Here is a 26,767-nt window from a genome sequence, read left to right on the forward strand (position 1 = left end):
ACATTTTTGAAGAAAACATCGAAGAAACTTTTTTGAAATATTCTCTGACGTGAATATTTGTTGTAGTTGATGGAGATTTAATCAATAATGAATAAAGCTTCATGGAGAGAGTGATTGGGTTGGGATTTTGTATTTGGGTACCACACTATGACAAGAGGTGGATGGATGCTGTCCTTTTGCACTAAATATATTTCAAAATAGATTTGGCAACTCCTAAGAATATGAAGCCAAGGGAAAGCTATGCTGAACTCACAGGTACTTTTCAAATAAGCTGTAAAATTCAGTGCTGCATATTTCAATCTAATTGTTTTATTGACAGAGAAAATGAGTTGCTTCAGTCCAAGAGCTGAAGAACTCAGATTTGCTCTTCTGAAGAGCAACAGATAGGCTTTAATTCAGGCAAATGGGAAGAAGCATCAGCCTCCTCAAGTCAGCAAGAGGGGAAAGAAGGGGTGAAAAGTGCAAAAATGGGAAGTCTGGCAGTACTTGGTGAATATAGTGTCTATCTATAGAGAAGCCCTCAGTGCTAGATGAACCTTTGGCTGCAGATGGAAAAATTGAAACTTGTGGAGGAAAAAGGGTTAAAAAGGATGAATATCTTTGCACCTTAATGGGAGAACTATTTCTGTAATAGTATCAAAGATAAACCAGTGTATTATGAACACTAAATGATAAAGGGTGATAATATGCCATTCTTGAGACTTCTTGGCTCTTACCTAACACATCAGAAAGTGATTGTTGAATTTTAAATAGCCATACAAATGGATGACATAGAAATTTAACTTTGCTTTGACCTTATTCTAATTCACAAGATGACTGCAAAATGACTTTGTTACATCTGAATGTATGCTGGATGCTAAATCACTCCAGAGTATAAAATCTTTGTTTTGGCATAATGTTGATGCATAAACATTTGTACCCCATACTAACCCTATAAACATCACAATCCATCAGTACAATTACAAAAAAGATTGTTTGTTTTCACACTTAAAGCAGACATGAAATAGAGTGTCCTTAACTTAATCACCACCTTGATTTACCACATTTGCATATATTTGCATATTAATTGGACTACAGATTAAAATTGGTTTTGTAATTTTAATTAAGTGTCCACAAAGGTAAATGATTAGAACTGTTTAAAATACATTCTGACATAAATAGCAGTAAAAGCTTTTGTGATGATGTTTTTGTGGAATTACATTCAGAAAGTGGCCTTTTTATGATAGTAATTTTAATCTTAAATAGAATTATACAGTCAAACAGAACTGTGGATTCATAATCATTTTTTCAAGATTCATTTAATATTTTGCTGATTTGCAGCACTTGATGAAAATGTACTGTAGGTTTAGTTGATTGCAAAATTGGGCCTGTAGAGCTGATAAACTGAGGGTTTAAACCCTCAGTCTTTATATTCGCCTTACAAATTTCAAATGTATTATGTCTACATATGTGTAGACAAGGGCTTTTTTTTTTTCAAGTGAGAAATACAAAAGCTGTCAGTAATGGATGATCTATCGTTTTCAGATGTAATCACCTCCATTGACCAGCTTCCTTCAGTCTAGGTTGTGAAGCACGAGACATTTTAAAGCCTTTTCAATAAATCAGTGCAGGTAATAGAGGAATCATTCTTGGGGTTGTCAAGGGAGAATGAGTGTTATAGGTAAAGATGTTCTGTCAGGATTGCAACACCAAAGTCAGTGGATGTTGCTAGTCTGACCAATAATGTCTGTTGGACCAAATGCTTTGTCAGACTAAACTTTAGTAAAACCATGGCATGTATTTGTAGTTGTCTTGTTGGTTCTAGGAACTGGGTTCTTAATGCACCTCTGAGTCTGCCTTTTCCTTTATGGCCCAGTTTCTGCTTTCTCTGAACACTTACAGAGTACCAGTAAGGGAGATTGTTAACCTGGACTGTGAAAGTGAGTTCTGCCTAACTAATTAATTGGTAAAAGTGCTTTTATTATGTCCAGTAATCTTTCAGCTGCTGAGGAGCAGGCATTCATTAGGTATTGGGCCAGTTTTTTATTATAAATAAAATAGCCAGTTCATGTTTTGCAATTTTACTTTGCTGCTTCACGTCCAAGAGAAAAAAAACTAGCAGTTGGTTTGGTTTGGGTGCAGATTTGATGAGCATAGCTTTAAAGAAATATTTTAATTCTGTAAAATTAGAAAAATTTAACAGTATACCCGCTTTACCTACTTTCTAGAAAAGGTTGGTGTGAAGTCAATAAGGAATTGAACTGTAGCCTCTGTTAATTTTCTTCAGAGTTTTGAGCTGTTTAACTTAACACTGTTTCTAGTTTCATCTAATTTGTGTCCTGCATTTGAACCTTGGTCATTTGCTACCTGTCTCCTCAGTAAGCATTAGAAAAAAAGAAATTGAGAAACAGTATACTTGTGTCTTGTCATGCTTCATTGATTTGAAATAATTTGCCTGTTAATGGTGTATTTAATATTTAGTTTTCCTCTTGTCCATGGTAATGCTTTCAAGTGAGATTAATAAAACTTTTGAAGCACATACATTCCTCTTTGGTGGACTTGACATAATTTTCTGTGTTGTATTTAAACTCTAGCTTAAGTAGGCAGTGTAGACAGCAAGCCAGATCCACTGGGCTAATTACCTATCTGAAAACAGGGGTTTTTTTTGTTGTGCTCTTACATAAAGTACAAATTACTTCTCAAACTTATTTAATATCTGGTAAATATTTCTGTTCTTCTTGATGTGCTCTTAGTTTTCTGTTTATATAGTGACTGGTTACAGTGTCAAACTGGTTTAGTTTCTTTGTCTTAGGAGCTTTACAAAACTCATTCTAAAAGCCAGATCCAAAGCTCAGTCAATGAATGAATTCCTTGTGTTTAGACTTAAATGGGGTTTTAATTGAAGACGTGGCTTGGATCAGAGCTGCTGGTAGATTTAATCTGGTAAAAGACCTGTGATGATAATAGTGAAAAAAAGCAAAAGAACCAGAATAGTCATTGAATGAAGCATCGAGGAACAAACCTGCCAGACAAATGCCATTATCATTTTTTAAATGGGCATGTAAGCTAGATGTCTCGTTAGATTAAATTGTTATGGATGTCCATTCATCTGTGGAAAAGATGGTTATTTCTAGTTACAGTATTGCCCTCCCTTTCTAATGCATCTCTCCCTAATATTGTTCATACATGTGTCACCTGAGGATCAGAGAGCTAAAATACACATCATCTGCAACTATTTTGGGGAGATTGATTGAAAGCTGAACCCAGCTTTCAATCCAGCTCTGTTACAACCATAATTCTATTATGGAAACTCAATCACCCCGGAGTTCAGAGAGCCAGCTTTGAAGTGGCTGGTATCAAATTTTTTTCAAGATCTGCTTAAAGTTGTTTTTTTTTAAAAAAAAAAAATAAAATTGTGCTTAAGCGCCATTGGTTTTTAATGAGACTTGAACTTCTAAGTGCTTAAATCAGTTGTGACTCTGGAAATTGGGCTTTAAGTTCTTCAGAGGTATGCTTTGACCTAGCTCCTGTTTAGATACGTGATTCCATGATGGTTTTTTGAGAATAAAAGCATTGGAAAACGTGTTTTCTGAAGGGGCTGGTTTTTAAAATAGAGCCCTTCTTAAAAAAACAACAGACTGACTGCTTGCTTGAAAAATCAGCTTCCTCCATCCCTGCCTCCTCAACACTGTAAAAACTGCGAAGGTTTGAAAACTTTTGGAGAAGGGCAAGTACACAGTGCACATTTAGAGAATGAGCTGCTGCCATATTTAAGTCTTTCCTTCTCATTGCAAGCCAACATACTCAGCTCTTCTGATGTCTTCTCTCAGTTAGCTGAGAGGACCATGCCCATTTGCCCCTCTGTATTTGACAGAAAGCCTCACTGAAACCTTCGTGGGGTGTGCATGTAAATGTACACAAGTTTTAAGTGTTTAGTCCTCGCATGGTTTCTGTATTCATTCCTTTGAAGGCTTTCTTAACCTGTTACTGCCAAAGAACAGGCAACAAAGACTTCACCCACCAAAGAATTCTTGAATAAGGAAAGAGTCATGTTAGAAGTCTGACATTGCTGAGTTAAGCACTCAGTCAATTTTCATGGACTAAATTGAGCAATATTGTAGTTTATTGAAATTCTTAATTAAAAAATTGATGTAAAGATATGATTTTAACTCTAATACTTGTCATGTGTGAATGTCTATAGTTGTATTTAATGTATTTCTAATTAGCAGGAGTAACTTGAACACTTACAATAGTTGATTACTGAGGTAAAAGCAGATAAAGTAATAGCAAAGTTCTCCACTGCAAGCATATAGATTTTAAAATACTCTCAGTTAAAAAATAAGTGTATTCATCAGAAGAATCTGATCATTGATGGTTTGGTTGCTTTCTCATATCACAAAGTCATTGTTTGTTTGATTTAGTTGGACAAAATTGTCATCAGAAGATCTAAGACACCAAGTTCCTGACAACCTGGCAGAACCTCTGTGTGGCTGAATGAGTCCCTGCAGATCTCCTTCCTGCTGGCGGGCTGGAGCCCTGGGTGAAGGGAAACACTGAAAACAAACCTAACTGCAACTTACCTAAACAGTCTTTCTGCGCAGAAGGTTTTGGGTGGTGTGTGCATCCTATCTACAGTGGTCAATCAGGAGATGTCATTAAAAGAAGGTGAGAGATCTTTAGGTTCTCTTTCCACTGGAGAGGTACATAACTTTGGGCAAAACTCTTCACCTCCTTTGCTCACCCCATGGTTGAAATGGGGCTAATAAGGCTTATCATTTGCATGGAAATTGGCGAAGTAAAGAGTGCTTAAAAGTGGCCATTGAGCTGGGAAAGCTCTTTTTCTTGTTAAATGGGAAAAAAAAGAAGGTACCAAAACCTGATTGTCTAATTGCATCTCTGCAAAAACCGTGTGGTGTAGGTATGAATGTGACTCCAACGTATTATCTCTTTAGAAAGTCTTTTTGCCACAAGAAGAATAATGGCCACAGACTCAGCAGGCTGCAGGAGGATGAGCTCGCGTGCTTGCAGCGTTGCTTTGCAGCATAATTGCAGCATCAATGAACCATGAATTCAGCCTAATTAACATAACTGGAACCACTGCAATCATGCTGCCATTCAATTTAGGTTTTGAACATTCTGGTGAAGTATCACGGTTCTGCTGTTTATTGTTGAGATGCTGTAGAGAACTGTCCACTTTCTTGCTGCTGTCTTGATGTATTTTTATGATTTCAAGATAACTAGGGAACTTCAGAAATGGGAGATCATTGGCGTACTGGTTCCATTACTGAAACTACAAATAATTCTGTATTACTTCCTGTAAAAAGTAATGAAACTGTTTAGTAGACTATAAAACTCAGAGCAAACGTACTAAATTTCCAAGTTAGACACAGATTCTGAATTGTAACGGATAATGAATGGCAAATAATTCTGGAAGTATTCTGAGCTAAGGACTGCATTCCCAGAATTTTAGAAATAGCTTTTTCTTTGTAAACACTTTACCTAGGATAAACATATTTAGAAAAAGCCAGGATTTTTTTGTATTATTGCTCTGTAAAAAATATTTCTTTATTGTTGCTGTTGGTTGTGCTACAGTAAAATCAGGAAGCCACAGAAGTAGATCAGGGACCACTACTCTTGGCAACAGGGCAAGATAACCAGTTATTTTGGACAGAGAAATTGGGGGACTGCTGAGACCAGCAATGGCTGGTAAAGAGGAGGGCTGGGACTCTGAAGCTTCTTGCTTCTATCTTGGCCGTTAGGCAAGAGGTCCTTCATGGTGGCACTGATGTCACCTCAGAACGATACACAACCAGGAGTTCCTTCTGCCATTTGTGACAGAACTGAGCTAAATAGCTTAGGAGTCACCACCCTGTTAATTTCTGCTCTTGAATAGCCGCAGAAAGTAGAGGGTAAACCTTTTTCTTGTAGCTGATTTTATGTAGCTACAGTCATAGTTTTCTGCCATGTATCTGTGAAAATCTGCTCAAGATTGGTGAAGTAGTTGGGGTCTTTTAATGACGTTAATGTGCAGAAAACCAGATACTTTTAATCCCTTCTTTAAAAGCAGTTAAATAGACCAGTGTTGCATTAGGAGCTGGAAATACTAAGTTTGGAAGTTGTTCCTAGCTAGTAGAAATTATTCTATAGTTTTTTGCTCAGAAAACCTCTCTTATATGTATTTTTATATACACATGATAGGTGTGTTTATGTGTGTGTATATATGTATATACACAAATATTATAAAAAGTCTGGGCTTTTGAAATAAACAGTTCTGCTTTTTTTGTTGTTTGTTTGGTTGTTTTTTTGGGTTTTTTTGGTGTTTTTTTTTCTGAAGGATACTCACATTGACAGTAGTTGTTTTTATTAGGTAAGACCAGTCCACCACAAATCCATGAATTCTGGATGGTGGTAAGCAAGTTGTTGATGAAGGGAGCAGGAGTACAGAAGGGGTGTGATGCTGCTATTTGATGCTCCTGTGAGGGCCACTTTGCAAACTGTTTTCATTGCAGGTATTTAGGAGGGTGCTTTTTTTACACCAAGGTGGTTTGTAATGCAGTGGTCTTATCTGGAAGCAAGGAATGACATGTATGCCTAGAGTATCAGGGCTGTTCTCCTGGATGCTTGATAGAAAGCTTTTTTTGAACCTTATGGTCTGATAATCCCTTACCAGTGTGGGTTCTGGAAGGACTCCACTATCACAGGTTGGATGGGTGAATCATAGAAGCTTTTAGGTAGGAAAAGCCCTTAAAGGTCATTATGTCCAGCCATGGTTTGACAGCAGATGCTGCAGGAAGAATGAGATCAAGTAACTTTAGGAAAATATTCCAAGGTGGTTTTCTCTGTTTTGAGGATCATCAGTTTTTTCCTTGAGTGTAACTCGAGCCTTTTTCATTCGTGTGGCTGGTTCAGAAAATGCTATATGCATGTTGACTCCCAGACACTAGTTTTCCATTTGTTTGTTGTTTTTTATCCCCTAATGATGGGAACTCAGGAAGTTAATTGTTACACTTTTCACTCTAAGCACCTAAGTATAAATTTAGCATTAGAGAACTGTAGACCTTGAGAAAAAAAACACCTCAGTCATCTGTTGCTTCCTTTTTTGTCCTGATGTGACCCTCAGTCAGCATTTGGGATCATATGACGCTATCCTATATTTATGCCAGAGTTACAGTAGAATTTATGACTGACCTTTCTACTCTTTAGTTTTCTCTGGAAGGTATTTCATGTCTTCTGAGAGGTGGACATTTTTTTAGCCCCCTTTTTCTACTTCTGATGTCAAAACTATATTGTTTCTCCCCAAAACCTTACTTACTCAAGTTTACTGCCTGTGACCATCTGATGCATGTCTACCAAAACTAAGCACTGCTTCTCATCTGGTTGGATATTCAAGATAGGCTCATGGGCTAGACTTGTGGATGTACTGGTAGATTTTGCAGGGACTTAAAGGTTCCCAGAATTCCATGTGTGCCTGGAATTCACTGCAAGTGAGTAACAAGATCTTATAGATTAAATGCTTCATAAGAGTCATCCTTTCTTTCACAGGATCTTATCTGAAAAAGAGTGCAGCTTAGCATGGCCTGTATTCAAAACTGTTAATAGAAATGCTAGTCAAGCAGTACAGTGAGATAGTTTTCAAAATGGAAGTTAAGTGTATGTAGAAATCCTAGGTGCATGTGAGTGGTCAAAATGATCTCAGCACCAGTGTGACTTCTTTTGTCCCTATGTTGAAGGTGGGAGGTGGTCTGGGAGCATTGCAGAGACTGGGGAGGAAGAAGTCCAGGGATGATTGTTGGAGCAGAATGGCTGGCTGAGGAGTTAATTATTATTTCTTTTTAGGGAACTCCTGGGTTGCTGATTTAGTTTTTTTTGCAAGTTGTAACTTTAAATTAACAGGTAATTATAATGAAGAGTACCTGATGAAGATTTTCCCCTTCTAGTTTTGCGTTAATCTATTATTAACATCCTGTGTATAACTCAGGCTGCACATTCTAGTATTACTGACTAAGAAAGCAAAGAAATCTGAACTTCTGCAACTGTGACTCTTCTTCACTCCAGCCTGTGAAAAAGCTGCAGTGGCTGCAGGATGGTCTGGCAAGCTTGCTGTCATAATTCTAAGTTTTAGGTGTTGGTTAGTCATTCTCTTCTCAGGAGGCTGAGATTCTCCAGTTGAGCATTTATGCAAGTGGGGTCAAGCAAAGGACTGGCCACGGCTGAGGAAGAGTTGACGGAAGCACAGAGAATAACCGAAGTGGTTGGTTCCTGGAAATCAGTTTGTGATTCATCCATTTGGAAATGGAGGGGAGAGCAGTGCCAATTAAATATCACAAAAGGTAATGATAAGCATCTGAGCTATAGGGAGAGATCGCAGGCTTTCAGCATCTTTATTCCCTGGAGCTGCAATATGTAAACTCAGGAAGATGCCTGAACATTGATACTTTAAAAGTTCAATAGTCAGGCTAGTTATTGAGTACAGTTACTGAGAACTGACAGAGGAAAATATTTTTGAGAGTAGTTTCCAAGTAGTTATCATATTTCTAGTTTACTGAGCAGCAAAACCAGTGCTTTCGAATGGCTGTCAGGTCTGGTAGAGGGAGAGAATAACTGCTCCATGATAAAATATTGCAAAGGAAATAATCAGTCTCCTTCAGAACCAGGTTTGCTTTTTTTTTATTGTTCATAGGTGCAAATTCAAAAGCGACTCAGACCAAATGTCAGAAGTAATTTGAGTGTTTGGTAGTTTAAATCTAATTGCACCATTTCCACGAAAACTCTTGCACACATTCCTTGGCTGCTTTTTAAACATTTATATCTACTTTTCTGCCTTTTAGACAACTTCATGAAAGAAGGTCTTTGAAGACACTGAAAAATTTAAGTTGGTCATTCTTGCTGAAATAAATTTATTTTAAAATGTTAAGGAAATACATCTGTAGACAAATACAGACCTTTTTTCTATATGCTGTTTGAAGATGTTTTCAGGCTGTTTTGGGGCAAAATAATTGCCAGATTTCACCTTTGATATCCATCATTGTGCTACTATTATGACATTTGGGGTTTTTTTTAATGAGTCATTCCTAGGCACTGAACAAATAAGGAATATTTTAAGGAGAGGCAGATAGAAAAATGCCCAAATTGTTCATGAAGACTTTGCTCCGTGTATCTCGTGGAGGTGACTTTAGTAGAAATAACAAGCAGGGAAAGCTGTAGGTGAATGGAAAATAAATGGATGAAAACTAAGGACATGGTGATGATCAGCTGAAAAAGGGGGCTGAAATTCTGTTGTTTTGGGGACTGTGACCTAATGCAGTGACTGATGAGCAGAGCCCAGCCATCATGGTCCTGATGCCTTGTATGGCCCTGTGTAGTGATGTCAAGGTCATGTTAATACCAAGTCTCTTCTTCATCCATAGCTTCTTAAGCTGTCACCTGCCCTCATCTCCAGCCTCAGCAACACCCAGTGGTCCCAGTGTCTTCCTGCCCTGTAGCCAGGTCCGTTTCCTGCTGGTGCACATTTCTCTGCTTCCACTAGTGTTCAGTGGCATCAGCCAAGGAACCATACATGTCACTTGCTAACTGGTGATAAGGTGAGCAGAGCCATCAGGGCTCACTCACCTTGGCCCCCACCATCCTGCCACGGAAGAGATGGGCTCTGAGTTATGAGTCATAGAATCAGAGAATGGTTTGAGTTGGAAAGGACCTTAAAGATCATCTAGTTTCTACCCCTCTGCATAGGCAGGAGCACCTCCCACTACGTCAGGTGGCTCAGAGCTCCATCCAACCTGGCCTTGAACAGTTCCAGAGATGGAGCTTCCAAAACTTCCCTGGGTAAGCTGCTTCCAAAGCCTTTGGCTGCAGCAGTCTCTGCTCCAAGCAATTTTCTGAAGGTCCAAAGGAGCACATCCCCCATCAGAAAAAACAACAACAAAACAGCACTTTGATTAATTTTAAGGTGATTGCCTCTTAAGAGACTCTGAAAACTGGTTTTCAATTAACAATCTAGTTTACATGAAAGGCACATATTGATGAACATAGTCCATGACTTTTTGCTCAGTCCCATTTTTCTCCTTTAATTCATATGCAGAAGCTGAGAGTTCCAGTGATCTCACTGTTTACCAAAATCCAAGGTACTCGGAGGTTAATGTTTTTCTTGCTTTTTGCTGAGAGTTTAAGCTCTTGGTTTTTTTCTACAAAGGACAATAAAGGAAAAGGAAGAAAATGCTTCCAGAGAGCACCCAGAGGTGCAGATGATACATAAGGAATTAGCTGAATGCTCTTGTGAGAGCTGGAAAATTCCCAAATGCCGTTTTGGCATATAATGTTTCTGAAAATCTGACAGCCAGATATTTTCCTATTCATATTCAGTACTATTTGCAGTGTCAAATATTGCTGATTGACAAATTTGATATGTGAGTAGCCCATCGTGCTTTGAGCCCTTCTCCAGCAATGTGCCCAAACCCATTTTTAGCCACTGTGGTAGGAAAGTGCTCAGCATTTCACATGGCCAATGCAGTAGCCTTTCTGTGTGCACAGAAAGGGCACCAGAAAATATGATTGTGTAATGCAACTGGGATGCCCTCCTGCAGGAAGGAAACATTTGATTTGGAGAGGAAAGGGAATAAAGGATCTGGGTTATAGGAAAAATAGGAGAAGTGCAAGATAAAATGCTGATGTTAGTAAAAAAACATTCTGAGAACCAAAGATGATACAGCAGCATAATGTAATAAAAATAATGTTGGGGTGTTTATGCTTATTCACATGAGCACTGGTGCAACACTTCTTGAATTAATCATACAGCCCTCCTTCTATATATGTATCTTCTTCTGTATATGATCATGTAGCTTACCTCCAAATCAGAGCCAGTTATATTTGAATATCTGATTACACTCAAATTGTGGAGGGGATTTTTTTTCTCCCAGAAATTGGTTCTATATAAAACTGGCTCATTTTAAGAATTCTGACTTCAGACAAATAATCCAAAATTGATGCTGATTGAAGCTAAAGAACTGAACACATATTATTGCTTGTTTAAAATTGTAGTGAGACTGACTACTTTTCTGTTTGAAGGACCTTCTAAAAATATTCTAGTAGTTAATCATGGTAACTTAAGTGAGTTAGAGGTTTAGACATATTTGGTATCAGAAATTTTTTTAAAAGAAATTCTCAGTGTTTTTATACCCATGGAGCTTAAGGATCACCTATTGTGACACCTTTTATATGGAACAGCAAGTTGTCTATCCAAACTTATTCTAAAAGTTATAGCTATATCTTTCCAGTCTGTAGACATGTTCTGTTATGAATATACATTAAATTTTTTATTATTTATTCAGCAGTATAATTTTAAGCCTTCTCTTCTTGGTGAAACATTTTTTACTTAATGCATTAGCATTAATTAAATGCCTACCAAAGCTGAAGTTAAAATTGGTGACTTGAGTCCACTTTGCTAAGTGTCACAGTGGGTTGGGTTTTCTATTAGTGAAGGGCTGTAGAACATGAAAGTCCAACTGTGCTGGGGCTGAGATTAGATCTGAATGCAAGGAAAAGCAACAAAGGTCCACAAAATATCTGAAATCTGCAAATACTTCCTGTACTTAACCTACACTTTCATTGCGTGACTGTAAAGAACAGCAAATCTTTGTTCTTTTCCCTCTCAGTTCCCATTCAGTCAGTTCAGAGGTTTTGGGGAGCAAACTCGTTATCAGTCTTCCTACAGTTTCCATCTGATTCTGTCAACAGTGAGTACATCAAAGCCATGAGCCTACAGTCACTTTTAAACATCAAAAAAGTTTTGTAAAAATTGGAGGTTTTATATATACACACACATATATTAATTTATAATATATAAATTAATATAAGTATGGCTTATGAATGTGAAGTTGCTGCATATCGTTACAGTTTAGCTGATATTGGAGTTGGTAAGAACCCAAGTTCTGCTTTTGGATTCAAGAGAGAAATACATCTGCTATAGGTGGAGTGGAGAAAAGAGCAAGTGTTTATCTTGGTAAGATCCCCAGATGTTCAAGTGGGGTAATTAGACTTCTAGAAAGTCATTCAGGTCCATCCATTTATGAAAACCTATTAGGACATTTCTTTGGTCTGTATTCCAGGAGGTTTCCCCTAGTCATCACTATTTAATAAACAGAGAAGAAAGTCTCAGAAATGCCACTCTCTTCCTTTGTACCTTGTCAGGAAGATGCAGATTTTGCAGCATCAAAGTGGTCTGGTGGTTTTGTGCCCAGATAGAATGGCCATAGGTTCAGTGAGACATATGTAGAGTAGGGAAGACTATAGCATGCATTACTTAGAGCTGGAAATATGGCAAGTAAAATGGTTTGTGGCTTCTCATTGCTCAACTCATGGTAATTGGAATCTGATATAAATTAATAGAGCCATCCTGTTCATGGGTCATCAGCTGCAGAGATATTATTAAAGAACTTGTGTCCCTATTCACTAAGAACACCTGTATGTAAAGCCATGTTTTAATAGTTCAAACATGCTGAATCAGACTTCTCTGTCTCAAAGCAAAATAGAAAATATAAATACATGGAAAGTCCTAATCATCATACTTATTCTTTTTTTCATCTCAACATGGTTACTCGTTTGGAAAAAACCCATAAAAGCAATCCACTCTTTTCAGTTAGAAGCCATTCATATGGCAACAAACCACTGTTCTTCCATTTATATCTGTATTCATCCATTTAAACTCTAAAGCTTTCCAGCTTACTTCTTGGATTTATAGCCAGCTGGCTGCTCTGTGTAATATGAACATATTCTGACTGTGCATGAGACGTTTTGTCTCGTTTAACCCATAATTGTAGTGTTTGCTCTAAGGCCACAGCTCACCTGCATGTGTTTAGCATTGACTCTGCAAGTTCCCAAAGTCACGACTCACCATCTCTTTGCTATCTGCAATCTACTCTTATTAGAGATCAGTTAAATCAAGAAAAATTCTTCAACCCCAAAACAAGACCTGAAAACCCCTCCTGGAAGTGAGTGGAATGAAATGAATATGTTCAAGATGGTGGGCCATAGCTGAGCCAGCTCATGTGGGATTGGTGCCCAATTTTTGGCATTTACAATAAACTTTGGAATGACTCTGTAACACAAAGGCTTTAATAGCAAGTGGGAGGGGAGGCAAAGCAAGGAAGAAGGACAAGCACTCTCTTATGCATGCCAAATGGCTGATTTTTCCTAAGGTAGTCTGATCAGCTATACCTGTTTATTAGATTTCTGCAGTCTTAGTGTGTCGAAGAAATTCACTGGAAGTAAAATTCCTGTGTTACTGAATCATCAGTGAGAAGCTTTTCTATTCAAAGATAGCATGAATATTAAAATTTATTAGCATGCTTTGGCACTGTAAGAAATACAGCATATTATTTTTTCTTTATGCAACACGGCTGGGCTCTAAGAGAGGCAATAGAACCATTAATTAATAGTAGTAGTCCTGGATAATGTCATATTAAGCAATGCAACATGTTAAAGCACATTTCTTCTTGCCAGCTATCAGGAGGAACCTTTACATATTTTAAAGGCCCATTAGGTTTGTTTACATACTCAATGGAAGCTGGTATGCTTTGCTTCCAGTGGAGCTGCCACTGGCAAGGACTGAACCAGACTTAAGTACTTGACTCCGACGGGATTGAATTTCCCAACTGTTGGATGTGGTCAGCAATAGATTGTCACTACTTCAAGGCAGCCTGTCCCTCTAGGATAGTGAGTATGACCCAAAACAGTGTGGTCCCCAAAGCTTGGATGTCTGCGGGGGGGGGAGGGGTGTGTGTTACTGTTGTTAAAAATGGAACTAGCTGAAATTATACATATCAGAAGCAATTTTCCACAATGGAAAAGGTGGTCAAGGAATCAAAACTGTGCCTTCAGGTATATTACCCAACAGAAAAGCAAGAATGTGCTGGGCTATAAATTGCACTCACAATCTGGAAAGGATTTTCTGACTGGAGCTATGTTAAGTGTTAATAGTGAAACCTGGGTACTTTTCCCTTTGATCTCTCCTTGAGCTCATATAGAATAATAGGATCAAAATAAAATGCCATTTATATGAACACCTTGTTCTTTTGATCTTGGCAACAAAAAATTCTGTCTGCAGCTACAACTTAGCAAACGGTGCATCTGCTCCTTTTAGTTGGACCTTGGAGTTTATCGTAACTTTTAATAAATGGTGTCACAGCCCATTTCTTGTGTAGTTCATGAACCCAGTTGTAATTTCTGCCTTAAGAGTCTCTAACTGCATTTTCAGAAGGTAAGCAGGTTCTGTAAACTGGTGGCTTATGGTCAGTTGTGCCTGCTGTTGAATATATGATGGAAACATTTGTTTGCTGCCACATTTCAAAATATAGTGTTAGTTGTTCTTTGACCAGTTGGACAAAAATGTTAAATTAGTGTACTCTGAGTAAGAGCTAATGTATGTATATGTGACCTCAGGAATATTTGGGGTGATCCTGGTTATCATAGTTGGTCAGTTCTGGTTCCCTGCTTTTTCCATCAGGATGATGATGTACCCCTATGTCTGGGTAGGAATTAAGCCTTTCTCTTCATTGCTCACCCCTGCAGGCAAGACTGTAGTAGTGTTACTGCTGGTAGTTATGGATCCCCTTTGCTTTTATGTAGACATGATGTTCATCCATGGAGGTACATGAATAACTTCCAGCTCTTTTTTCCCTGGCCTTGATGGTCAGGAGTTTCTTTCGTAGTCATTCTTGCAAGCACTTAAAGTAAAGCTGCTTCTTCATGCTCTTTCAAATCTCTTGTTAAGATTCTCCACACAAGGCTTTGACTGCATGGGAACAGCTGAGCCGTGTTTATTGTGATGATGAGTGATGTCTCATTGTGATCCTTGCTTCAGTTGTAACCTCCAGGAGGAGATGAGATGGGCCTGAAGCACTGTGCCAAATGAAAGCAAACAGACCCAAGTCCTGCAGTTCACCAGTGTCATAATTGCTGCTGTCCAGGAAGAGGGATTAGCGAGTATGAAGAAACACTAGCTAGGAGAGATCTAGTGGCCAAGCAGTGTCTTAGGTGTCAAATGTCTCTCTCAAGGTTTCCATCCCACTGTAATTTATATTTAGCTATTAAGCATATTAGATGGGAATAGTCAGCTTATCCTACACCGCATGGAAGGAACACTGCTGGGTAAGTGCTTGGGCTCTTGCTGAAAGGGCTGCAGTTGAGGTTACTGCACGTGAGCTCTCCTCCAGCAGGCTTTGTTGCAGACTTAGTTGGAGTTCAGTAGTCTTGTCATGAGACAGGATTATTCCGAAGAGCCATAACTGTGGCTATAACCTATAACCCAGTCTTTATAAAGTAGTACAGTATAATTCATGATGTGCAATAAAGATGCTTCCCTTTAACTGAGCTACTTTGAGCACCAAAAGCAGCGTGGATGTTTTTTGTGAGGTACTAGGATTAATGCATCCTGCTGAGATCAGGTCTCTGTGCTAATGCAGTCACTCTGCCCCCAGTCCTTCTGCTAATTAGTACTGCACTCTTGAAAGAAAGTTTGCTGCTGTAGTTGTCTAAAAGGCACTGTCTGTCCCACTCATAATTTTAGCAGAATATGATTCCCCATTCACCTTTAACCAGTTCTCATGTGTCTGTACAGTGTCAGTGGTCCCAGAATTCCAGAATACTTTTTGCGTCCTTTAAAAAGAAGGTATGTGGGACTCTTTGGACAAGGAATTAAAGAGCTACAAGAAACTGTAGTTTTTTCTCCTTACAATAAAAATGTGATTGCTCTGGTTCTGTGGTTAGCATGAAACAAGTCAGCTCTGTCATGAAGTCAGTGGGGTACAAGTTACTACAAGGTAGTAACGGAATAATAATAAAGTAAAACAGCAAAGTCCACAGTCTTTTATGACAAAACCAGTATGATCCTGTTGCAGTCTAAGGCCCTGCTGCAAATAGTATTTTCTGATGCCTAGATAAGTCCAATTTACATATATACAAAGTGCATGACTAAAGCTGTAAAAGTATGCTTAGGATTTTACTTTTTCCCCCCTTGAAAGTAATTTGCTATTGTTCAGACTTTCAGCTTTCACTGGTTTTGTTTTCAAAATCCCAAAAGGAAGAGAAAATAACAAAAGTCCATAAAGGCAAAAGGGATATGTTCTCATTTCAGTTCACAGAATTTCCTGCCTTTAAACAATACAAATATATGCCCTTAGGTTTCTAACATGCTGGAAGGATATCGAACCCTTGAAACATGAAATTAAAAGCAAGTCCACTATAGCAACAGGGAGTTTTACTGGGACTTCCAGTAGATCTTGACAAGAATTCACTGGGTTTTAACTATGTTGCCAAGCCTTACAAAGCCCTAAGCTCCTGACTCCATAAATGAATAAATGCTGAAGAACAGCAAGCAAGGTCTAGGCTGAATTTGGTACAAAGAAAATCTGATGCTTAGTAATTGTTTCCTACTCCCTTCCCCACTTAAAGCAATTATTTAATATAAGTTTGAGGTGTATCCACAAGGAGATATGGATGTTCACTATCAAAAACCTTTTCAAGTATGTGGCTTTCCTTAATTAGTCAGACTGAAGGTGTGGTCCCAGTTTGGGGTTGAAGGATATGAGGACCATGGAAGCAGCTGGCAGTTGTCACCAGATAGAGCCTGGCAGGTCAGGGAACTGAAGTCCTGAGAAGCGGTGGCTTGGGCATAGTTGGAGGGAAAAACTGAAGAAACTTCTTCTTGGTGTCATTTAATGCTTTTATTTTGATTTTGTCATTTCCCTTGAAATTCTCATGTACTGGCCTTTTTTTCACCTTTTTATCTTTTTCAGTAGAAACCTGAAAGTGTCCTACTGAGAGCAGTTTTTCATGGTCAGTTAAGGTATATCTGTATGAACAGTGGTCAGAGTTGTAGAAGGCAAGCACTGCGCTGAACAGTCATGGTCAAACTCTTTCCATCTCCAAGGTTTCTGATTACTATTTTTTAAAATAATATATTTAGTGCAGTAATGTTCTAAATGACTGTGTCCTGCTACAGAGCAGTGCGTCATATGTCTGTGTCTTCTTCTGGGACAGGTATGATTTTTTCTGCTGTCCTTATGCAGGTGTGTCACCATGCTGGTAGCTGCCAGCTCATTCAGAGCCTTTAAGGGTAACATTGCTGTTTGATACCATTTCTTCCTTTTTCCAGAGAAAACCTGCATGTTCTCTTCTAATATCGTAGTTAGCTCCATGATGGACCACGTGTGCTCTCCAGAAGTTTGGCAGTGCAGACTCCTCAAGAAGCCCCTGTGATTTGCTCACATGGCTTTCTGGTACCTGGATTCTGAAGGGCGGATCTTAAATCCACATCACTGTCAGCCTGATTTATAGCAGAAAAAGGGAGTCCAAGGTTTGGGGTTTGTATTATTTCCCTTTTAATGACACCGCTACTAGTAGTGATAACATTTTTAGAGCTTTCTGACAAAAACTTGATCCATTTAGGGCAGAGTGCTTCTGCCATTCTAGCTCTAAAGCTGGAGAGAGACTTCCAGTGTTTGGACAAGGAGACATTGATGCCATGGCAAAGTTTGGATTAAAACTCAGTTTTTTCTTAAACCCCACTGCCTGGCTGAGATACAAATGTGGACACATTTAAACTTCAGTTGTAGTGAAAAAAAAAAAAGGCAAATAAATCTGGTGTAGTAACACATTTTCAAGTAGAGGACAGAGTCTTTGTGTTACACCATGGTCCTCAAGGACAGAGGCAGTTGACTGGACCATCTGATTCTGCTTTATTCTTATTAGTGGATGTTGTACTGATGACAAGATGTGTTTTAGTTTTTTGCATGCATACAGTTATTATTTTAAATTAATTTTTCTAGCTTTTCCAGTTAAAGCTTTCTTCAGTTAAACCTTCAAATAGAAGTTGGCTTCATTGCTTATTTCTTTCTTGAGGTACCTGAGAAAGTGTTAAATAATTAAGGTGAAATATGTGCTTTCCTGAGAAATACACAGGAGTTTGCATTTGTGCAGTCGAGTGAATTATCAAAACCAGATGTCAGCAAGTGGAACATTTTACATAAATTTATGAAAATCATTATTTACCTGTAAGTTATAAGAAGGGGCTTAGTTGCACTAGTTTGTTGCCAATATGTACTGCCAATAATCTGCCAAAAAGCAACTTGCTGGCAAAGGACTTGAAATGGTTTGCTTTTGCTGGTGCAGAACATTATAACCCAAAGTCAATGAAAACCTCCTATAAACCAACTCTTTGATGGTGGAGTCGGTAGAATATGTTATTGATATATGGTATACAGTTTATGTGGAGAGTTTATATGGATTATGTATACTGTGCAAGAAATATGGATCTCTATTAAGGGTAACTTGATATGTAATCGGCTCGGACAGTTATTGTTTGGAGTTTTTGAGATGAATAAGATCACACGGTGACAGCTCAGTTTTAAAACACTGCCTGTCCACGTGCAGCCCAAAGCACGGGCCTGCTGTGTGTTCAATTAATACAGAAGGGCCATTGGAAATGTAAAATATCTGACATCTATACAGAGTAATTTTAAAGGCAGCTTTTCTTCGAGGAACAATTTATACATTACATAAACTTAGATTTTTCATCCAAGTATCATTTCGAGACTAGCAGGCTTAAATATTGGAGGCCATGGGGAAACATAATATTACGATAATGTTCTTTGGTGCGGTTTGGAAGGTTTTAGGAAACATTTGGAAGTATTTTTCTCATAAAGTCACTTAACTATTGAAGTGTTTTGATAGCACTCCCTTCTGCATTGCGTATGTTACAGAACAGCCTCTTTAAAGGGGACATCCATCCTATATATCCTGATTAGAAGTATTTCCACAAAACAGGAAATGCTATGTTACAGGATCCTGGTATTAGATTTAATTAAAAAAAGAAAAAAAAAAAGGAAATAAAAGACAAGATGATTTAGGGTGTGATAGCAGTTTGCAAACACCCACTTCCAATTCTGTTTAGCAAGAAGAGATACTTTGTTGTTTGGAGCTGTATAGGAAATTTGCATTTTCTAAATAAGCACTTGAGAGCAGAGCTGGTTGCGTTTTTCTGTTTTAAGTAAGTACTAATAAACATGACCAATCCTTTAGGATCCCAAAGAACCTTAAAAACCTTGCAATGCTCAGAAGCCTAACTTTTTTTCCCCACAGTGTAATTCATGCTTTTGAACTTCTGCAGAAGCAGAACTTCAGTCAGCAATTGGTAAATTTCTGGCAGCTGTTATCAAGGTGACTCTAAGTGCTACTCCAAAAGTAAATCTGTTACCTTGCAGTGTTACTGGTACCAGATCTACACGGTCATGATGTTTAATTATAGAGGAAATTACTTTTTTTCCCTGCATTATCAATTCCTGTCTTCATATCTTGTGCAAAATAATGCATAAGTTATTTTCATGTGCATTATAAAATATGTATTGTACTTCGTTACCATCTTTCTGAGGAGTTTTTACATTATCACCATTTCATTTGTTGAGAGTGATGTTCTTAGAAATCATAACTGCAGAGTTTCTTACACGTAAAGGATTTCAGGGAGTTGAAGATGTGAATTAAGAAAGAATATATTTAGGGTCAAACTCTGTCTTTCATGAAGTCAAAGAGAGCGTTGTCTTCGACTTCAGTGAGTCTGGAGTCTCCCTTCTGGTATTAAAATGCACAGTAATCACTATCTGATATTGTTTTTTCTGACCTAAAGCGCTTAAGATATCGTTGAAGTCATTTGTCAGGAGTAAATATGGAACAAAATTGAATAATCCCACAAGTACTGGATTAGGCTAGACAAGCTTTTGGCTGAAATCATGTCCAACAAGAGCAGCAGCATAGAGGACTCCAGCCCAGCAAAGCTCAGACCTACAGGGATATATTTGTTTTGGAGTCGTTTATGGTTTTGCTCTGTTTTGCGTAGTTTCACTGCAGGCCTGTGTTGTGGAAGGTCGTACCTTTCCATGTATTGAGGGGAATAAGAGTGGAAGAGCACTTTACTTAAAATCTTGGTCATCTAGGACTTAGGCTTCACAGAGCACCTTCAGCAGAAATCTTGTTACAAATTGAACTGTAATCCTGAGGGGAAAGTTAGAATTTGGTTTGACTGTCCTCTTTATATTGAGGTACAGAGATGGCATCTTAGAGATTAAACTAGTGTGAGTGTTGTTGAATCAGAGTGAAACTAGATTTGAAAGAAAAGTAAATGCTAAGTAAAAGTGGGTTTTTTTGCCAGTATTCAATATGGATGCTAGACATTGAGGAATTTTGCTCAGAAAGAAAAAAATTGGTGGAAGTTACAGTTTGAGGAACCTGGGAATTATCCTGTTTCTCTTTTACTCTTGCGGTCTTTCCTATCCTGACTGTCTGATCTTCCTTCCCCACTCCAACAGACAGAGTTATCACTGGAGTCCAAACCAACTGCCTGCACTTGATCTGGAACCAGCCTCTCTTCTTGGGAGCATCTGGTCATCAGGCAGCACTGAAGTGACAAGAGTTGTTTCTTCCAGCTACTTTGTTGCCAAGACAGCAATATTTTGAGTAATTAATCAGAAAGAAATCAGACTTAGTGGTATCCCTACCCTGATATAGATGACATACCACTTCTCCTCTCTCTCTGCCCGGGATATGAACATAAGGAAGGAAGATGTCCTGCTGCTGCTGCCAGCTTTAGCTCTCTCACATATTGCTCACCTTTTAGTCCCTCCTACAAACTGTCACACACTTAATGTTCAAGTGTGAAATGTTCATCCTTAGCCTCAATGATAATCACAACTTGCTGGACCAGGCTCTGAGCAACCTATTCCAACTGGATGAGCTTTGAGCACAAGGTTGGACCAGAGACCTTGCAACCTCAGGTGATTCCCCAGCTCTACTTTGTATTTCTCCTGTGTCATGAAAGAGAGAAGGTAAATGATAGAATAAATGTATCTTGAATCATATTTCCTTGCTTCTGTATCTTGCAGTTCTCAAACAGGGAAATTGGTGTAAGCCCTACTTATTCTGCCCAGGAAGAAGTACTTACTGACTGTGGCAAGACAAGCTCAGGCACAGACCTTGATTTTTGCTGTGCCCTTCCCAGTGCTTAATCTTTGGCTCTGTTCAGTTTTCTTTCTGTTCTCTCTCTTTGCTCCTAATCCTTGTCCATGCTTATAAGCCCCTAATATTTATGTGGCATTATCTGTGTTAGAGATTACTGCTGACAAGTAATCTCTTCCCTCTTCTGAATGAAGAATTACAACCATTGCTGAAGATCAGAAAGTATGTGAACAACTTCAATAAACCCTAATATCAAATTCCTTAAATATTGGGAATCTTCTTTTAAGCTTTTTGGATTGAACTGTAGCACAGCTTGGGGACACCTGACCACACTCAGCTGCATCTTTTTTTGCTGTAGAGCAAAATGTGACAGTGGCTGCAGAAAGGAAAAAAAAAAAATCAAGAAAAAAAATCACTGAGCTGGGACTAGTCTTCTAGTTTAGTCATTTGGTACAGTCTTTCAAAAAGTAGGTAAATATAAATGCACTGGTTTTACTGCTAATAGGTGATTCATAACATTATAAAAATACGAATATATAAATAATACATAACTATAAAGAACAAATATCTACTAATGGAGTTGCAGTCTGTTCCAGTTTGGCCTTCAAAGATCTGCTTTCAAGACCTTTTATTCTCTTTTTCTTCTCCTTTGAGTGAACAAAATTCTGAATTTACAAGTTCCAAAATATCCATGCAGCTTTGGTATTTGGACAGTGCTTGGCCAGAAATATGTGTGCATGGTTGTATAGTTTTGCATGTGTTTGTAGTAGTTGCGGGAACAAATGCAGCATGGGAACAAGATCCATTCAAAGGAGCAAAAAGGAAGTGGAAAAGTAAAATTTCTTAGTTATTGCAAAGGACACAAATTACTGTTCATCAAAACCTTTACAAGCCAAATTAAGTCCAGGTATTAGAAGCACAGAAGCTCTCCACAAACCTTTGTGCTGTTTTAGGTCACAGACATTCTACTAAAAACATTTCAGTTAACAAAGAGACATTTGGGATGGTGTTTAAAGAAAGGCAAAGGACATCCTCAGACACTGAGTCTGTTAAATTCTATGTTAGGCTGTGATGGTGCATCAGTGGTCAAGGGAATGTGGCAGCTCTTGAATGTGCTCCAGCTCCAAGGCATGTTTTCCAGTGTATCTGAGTCTCCTTTTATTATTTCTAAACTTTTTAATAGCAATATAATAACAAAAAAAACCCACTATTGCAGTTTCAGAGCTATCTAAAATTTTGCTTCCAAATGTGACTATGGTGGCAGAAGGGCCAGTTTTATGAATTCAAATTATTAATTTTTTTTTTTAAGGTTGTATCTTACAAATTGTCTTTGCTCATGGAGGAGTGTTCAAACACACAACTCAGACCATGCCCATATAATTGATCCAACCTAAACCAGCACTTCAGTTAGCTTTTCTGGTGTGGTTTCTATTCATTGAGCAGTGCCATCATGGCCCTTCCATCCTTTTTTTTGTGATTTTAATAAAACGGGACACAAACTTTCTCTTAGTGCCATAGAAAGAAACCCAATCCCATAAGTAATTTGTTATTAGGGCAAATGAAGTGCTGTGAATAAACATGTTTGATGTAACATGGCAACATGTTAAAAAAGAGCTGGGGAAAACACACATCTGCTTCAAGGAGAAGTACATGGGTTTCCTCAAAATGGTGTTTCATGGCATAAATGAAAAGCAAATCTATAATATAGAGATGGGGGAGTTTAAAAAGATTTGTTATTCAAAATGGCAAATATTTAAAGTTTGACTTTTAGTATATGGAATTTTTATTATATATGGACATAGTTTAATTTTTAACCTGTTTTTAAGCATCTATGCCTAGTATGCATAAAGAGAAAGTTTTCAAGGCTTACTCTTCTAAGAGTTTTCATAAAGTTTAAAAACGGACTGTAAAATGTTTCAGGGACCCTCAAAAATCTGAATAAATAAAAGTAATTTGGAAAGTTTTGAAAACAAGTTGTGTTACTAAAATTAGGTAACTAAGTCTCTCACTGTTTGTTCTGAACTTTCAGTGTTTAAATCTATATGAGTTATGCATAAAAGTAAAACGTTTTCCATGTTTTTTTAAATACAAGGGACAGTACCTTGTGGAATCTGTTCAAAGTGTTAATACTTGTATGCTTTGGTGATAATTTTTGCTGGAAAGTTTCACATGTACAGGGTTTCAGTGCCACAAGTTAATAATAACAATACATTCCTTCTTCCCCGTTACAAATGAATGCTGTGGCATTTGTCTCATCTGACTGGTGGGCCTTTTAACCCCAGCTGGGAAAAGTGGTGCATCCTTTTCTGTAACGATATCCTGCCTATCTGCTGCCATAGCTCTCTAGTTTTAGGGAGTCACAGAATGGTTTGGGTTGGAAGGGACCTTTCAAGGTCATCTAGTCCAAGCCCCCTGCAGTGAGCTGGGTCATCTTCATCTAGATCAGGTTCCTCAGACTCCGACCAACCTGATCTTGAATGTTTCCAGGGATGCAGCATCTACCATCTCTCTGGGCAACCTGGGCCAGTCTCTCACCACCCTCAGCATGAAATATTTCTTCCTGATACCTGATCTTCTGAGTCTGTGTGTGCTCTGCCCCAGCTCTGCTATTCCATACCCAGCCTCTGAGGTTGCATCTTTTGAAATTTAAGCAAGGATTTCAGAAACTCTGATAATCTTTGTGGGATTTGATTCTGGCTCCAAATAAAACACTGGAGCGCTTGTTTTTTCCTCTGGGTTATAGACTTCTGGATGGTGGTGTATAAGTTCTTCAAGCTCTTGATGTTCATGAATCACTGAGATCTGGGTGGGTACTGGATGGAGAGATTACTCTGTCTGGAAGGTGGCAGAAAAGAAGAATAAGTGGAAGAGGGAAAAAAAGAATAGCCAGAGCAAAAATGTTCTGGAGAAAATGTAAACACAAAAAAATGTGCTAACTAGACCTTGTCTTTCTCCAGCAGCCATTTTGGAAGTGCACATGAGCAGGTTTAGGAGATTTTGTGGTGTTATTAGCTTATTTTCAGGTCATTTATTTAAGTGTCATAAAGAACATTAGCTAGTGGTTAGGGACTATAGTATCCATTATATCATTCCAATCATGTGGACGAGTTTATACTATGTATGATTTACAATGGTCCTTCCACTGTTAAAATGGTTCTGTTCAGGTACAACATTTTTAAAAGGTTGTATTTAGTAAAATCCAACTGGCTGAGCACAGAGATGTCTTCCAATCAAAGTCTTAAAAATTAATGCTTTTCCACAAGCAGTGTGGGTTGCAGCAAGAGCTGTTTATGGCTCTCTGCCTACATCCTCTATCATGTCTCCCCACTGTTGTTAGTAAAATATACAGAACTACTTTATGCCAAAACAATGGAAGTTAATGCAGATAACTTGTTCCAAAGTTAACCATCAAATAAATCTTTTTTTTTTTTTTAAACTGTTAAGTGAAATGGTGTTCTAAAACTTTTAAAAATTGTCAAGTTGATGAATACTGTGTGTGTAATACAAGTAAATATCACGGAATTGATTGCACACACATGTCTTAAGTGAAGGATATTAAATAGTTTATTCCAGAGAGAGATCGGTGAAGTTTTATCTAGTTTTATTAGAAATTCTGCAGTGACAGATCAGATTTATAAGGGTTGAAAACTAAGAAGAAGACCTCTTCAGAAATAGAAATGATGCATTGAGTGGATGATTGGCCAGGAGGTTAAAGACGGGCAGGGGGATACGGCCTGCCCAGGTAGTCTGACCTCTCTCATGTCAAGCAAATCTTCTTAAGGGCAATGATTTTACAAAATCTGTTAGTTAAATTTGGTTTGGTAAATCAGTCCTCTCAGGTCAGTCACAGACTTGGTGGTTTAGGGCAAATCCCTTAACCTGTTTCTCCTTCAGCTTCTCCCATGTGTAAATATATCAAAGTATATCCTCACAGGAATGGGTCTGAACTACAGAGGAGCAACCACCAGCTAGTTTTAGGTCTATAATTCAGCTTAGACTGTCAAAACGCCAACTTCACTGTTAAGAACATATATCTATGGAATTCAGAGACACTGAATTTACACTTTTATACTCTGAGGGTGACCAAGTCCCTGACATATGTGTGGTTTAACCCAGATTCATCTAGGAACCTGTCTTGTTTGTAACATAGGTCATGGATTTGGATGAGGCTGTTGAATGTGATTGAACTACTTCTGGTTGTATCTACAGAGCAGCTCCAACAGGTGATGGTGAGCAGTGGAAAAAAAGGTTGGTCTCATAGGTGATTTTGTCAGTGGCTTGAAAGTGTAGATGGACATGAAAATATGACAAGGGATGGCCAGCCAAATCAAGGAATACACATTACATGGAGTAGTGCTGCAGTGACTGACTTAGGAAAGGAGATTTAGGGGTTTGAAGAAAAATCCTCAAAGCAATTAGTCAAGAGTATAACTTCAATAAAGCTCATGTAGTGTGTGTGTGTCTCTAATGTGGTAGTGATTTTGAAGGAAAAGGGTCTTTTCCGCGTTCAGAGTGGATTATTCTGGTGTTTTGGAATATCTGTTTTGACAAAGAGGGAAGGGAGAGCTTTGTTCACAGCCCAGAAAGGAGCTGTGATGGAGTAAAACTCTGAAGAACTGTGAAGGAGGTTGATAAGTGAAGCAAGTGTTGGCTTTAGTAAACAGTTCAGCAAACAGGCTATAGTGTGTAAACATGTGGAAATGAAAAGGAAACAGAAAATTTAAATGTCTCTACTTGTCTGGGAGAACCATAATCACACTGAAAGGCATGTCAGTAAATAATAATTGGGTAAATTAACTTGAGGTACAGGCAGGTGTTTAGTGTGGAGACCCCATGGTGGCTGTGCATGGAGTCCTCTTTGTGTCACTTTAGAAAGAGTCGTGTGAATGAAGGAGCTTCACTTGAGTGTTTCCTGGGCAAAGACTGCAGTTCAGTACTACTTTAAATCAAATCTAGATCTGCATAAATGTTATGATTCATACATTAAAATAATAATAATCATTAGTTTAATGGCCTCGATTTACAGTGCCAAAGCATCCTGTAGTTGGGAAGGGTTTACTGCAGGGTGGACAAGAGTCTTGTGTGTGCATTGGATGGTGTCTAATGTTGTCTGCGATACCTCGGGAAGGTCAGGATCAGCTGTGCCTCAGTTTCCCCATCTTAGTGTTGATTACTCATGTGGAAAAATGGAGTGGCTGTTTTTATCCTGTGAATGGATGTACAGCTCAATTCTTTTCTCTTAGGTGTGGATTTTTAGTTTTGTTGTTTTTTAGTAATTTGCAATTGATTTTTTTTCAGTTGGTCATTGTAGAAATCAGGCATGGACAGTTGGCTAAGCAGCTCCACTTCCATGTAATTTGGCCCACATTATTGGGCAACAAATAGTCTTTCTGTATTATGTTTCAATTACCTGTGATGAAGCAGCTCACTGGGCAGTCTAGATGTAGACAGGACTCCCATTAGATGGAGCATGGCTGCGTTTGGCAATTGCTGGCCACCTTAGCTGTAGTCCTGGCCCAAATGGCAAAACTTCTCTGGCAGAACTGCATTTTTACTTCCTGGAGATTTTTGCTTCATTTTCTTTTAGCAGGCAAATAACTTTGTTCTCCCTGATGTTGCATGTGCTGTTGGCTGCGAAGGGGGTTCAGTGGAGACCTTTGGCTCAGTGAAGCATAAGTTATTTTCTTTCACAGGTACCATATTCACTAAAATTATATATGAAGTGTTTCATTTACTGAATGCTGCTGGAGTTGTTGCTTGGACGGATGAAAAATATCATCTGTCTTTTGTC

General features: G+C 38.4%; 1 protein-coding gene across 14 annotated transcripts in view; it reads left to right on the forward strand.

Annotated features, from left to right (window-relative positions):
- The window catches only part of GTDC1 (glycosyltransferase like domain containing 1), a 184,079-nt gene that overhangs the window by 120,738 nt on the left and 36,574 nt on the right, over positions 1–26,767 (forward strand). The window lies entirely within an intron of this gene.

The sequence above is a fragment of the Apus apus genome, chromosome 6, assembly GCF_020740795.1.
Source record: "Apus apus isolate bApuApu2 chromosome 6, bApuApu2.pri.cur, whole genome shotgun sequence".
NCBI lineage: Eukaryota > Metazoa > Chordata > Aves > Apodiformes > Apodidae > Apus > Apus apus.